The following is a 2127-nucleotide window of genomic DNA, read 5'->3' on the forward strand; positions in this document are numbered from 1 at the left end:
TATTAGAGAGGGTTAGAAAACAAAGAGAAATTCATATCTTGTAAATGAGATAATAAATTAATATGAGGTTCTATCACTGGAGCATAATTCACAGATACCTTTCACCCAGAAATCTCTTTCAAAAATTTTTTTTCACAAATGTATATACACAAAGATGGATGAGTTATAATGTTTTTGCAATGGAAGTAGTACTGAAAGAAGCAACCTAATGCTGATCAATAATAAGAAATAATGATATCAGAATGAGCCTATTATGTGACTGAAATAAATATATATATTTATAAATAAATATATATATATGCATAAATTGAAGAGTCTCCAAGATATGTGAAAAAAGTGATTCAGAAAAGTGGTTTAGTATGCTCTCATTTCTATGAAAGGTTATCACTATTAGGTGTAACTTTGGATCTTAGGTGGAAGGGAGAATTATTTTCACCATGTCCACTTGAATATTATTTGTGTCTCTGTATGCACATATATATATACATACACGCATACAGATACGTATGTATATATGTATTTCAATTCATTTTAATAAAATAAAAAGGCAGTAAGTGCTTGGGAAGGATCTATAAAGTATATTAAATGATTGCAAAGTAGCATTAATGTTTGAATATGAATTGATGTATTTATAATAAAATATCGACATATTACCGTGGTATTGAAAAAAAGATATATTTGTTAAACCATGATGTAAGATTCAGCTTTATAATCATCAATATTCCTTACATTGTTAAATAATTTTAAGGAGATTGATTTAGCAAGCTCTGATTATATTCCTTGTGCTAAAGCAGATCCTATTCAGCTTTCTGAGTCATTTCATACTGATCTGAAATATAAGAAAGCTGCTCACATCCTTTAACTGATTTTTACATTTGTTTCCAAACTGGAGAATCTTGTATAATATATTTTGTAAACTTTGAAAGACAGAGAAAGTAATTTAAATTGTGATCCATTTTTTTAATATCGCTAATGCAGCAAGGTGCTAACTAATTAAAAATTGTAAAATATAAAAAATAATAAGTAACATTTTTTTACTCAGAGATCAGCTTTATGGACATCAGTTTTTCTCTTCATAACTTCACTCTGTCATAAAAAGAACTCTGTCCACTCAAAATAATCCCCAGTTGACGATAGCTTTTGCTTTGTGAGTGAGAGGAAATACTGCGTGTATAGACAATTCTTAAAAGCAGGAATAGTGATGGCAGGAGACATGAAGATGACAACTTGACAAAAAGAGATGAAGAATGTCAAAAGCAGTCTGCAGAATACTCACTACAGACCACAATGCTGAATGTTCACAATGGTGGCTATGGCAGAAATAAACCGTTGGGTTAGTCTTCAGTGCTTTGTTTAAGAATAATAGTAAGTATAAAATATGTGACATATTTGCATTATAATAATTAGCTTTAAAAGATTTTAGTGTTTGCAGAGATCAATATTAGTTGTCAGATTTACATAGAGCTCTTCCTAATTGGCTAATGTAAAAAAGAATACTGTTGGAAAGGAGATATTGAATCCCAATGATATGGCTTACATCCTAATAAATACATATGAGCTTGTAAAGACACAAAACATAAATACTCAGAACAGAAGAAAATGAAAGACTAAAATAACTTTTAAAAAAACTACTCAAAGAAGAATACGAAGAGATGAATATAAATAATGAGTATGTAAAATACCTTAATGATATTTTGGATTAGGTGATATATGGCAACTGAAAATATACAATATCTCAGTATCTCTTCCCCCCAATTAGCTGTCTCACTCTGTATTGTTCTATCTACACTCAGAATTTTTGTGAGTTTTTACTCTGATCCTTTTCTACTTCACCTCACTTCTGTGTGCGAATTTCCTTTGTGAATTTTCATATGTATTCCCTTTTTGGAATTATCACGTCTCATCTCTTTTCTGTTGCTAACAGCTAAGGGATCTGTGTCTTCACCTTTGAAACAAGAAATAACTCCTTATCGTAACTATGTCCAAGTTCATATCTTTATCCAGTATTTTCCGTCCTTGCCTCAGGAGGGATGGCAGTCGAAGACCTTGCTCTTTAATCCCAGGGATACATGAAAAAGCAACTGTGTCTTGGAAAAGAAATCGACCTTTGAGCTTCCTTTATAATTC

The sequence above is a fragment of the Pteropus vampyrus genome, unplaced genomic scaffold (genome assembly GCF_000151845.1).
Source record: "Pteropus vampyrus isolate Shadow unplaced genomic scaffold, Pvam_2.0 Scaffold60, whole genome shotgun sequence".
Lineage (NCBI taxonomy): Eukaryota > Metazoa > Chordata > Mammalia > Chiroptera > Pteropodidae > Pteropus > Pteropus vampyrus.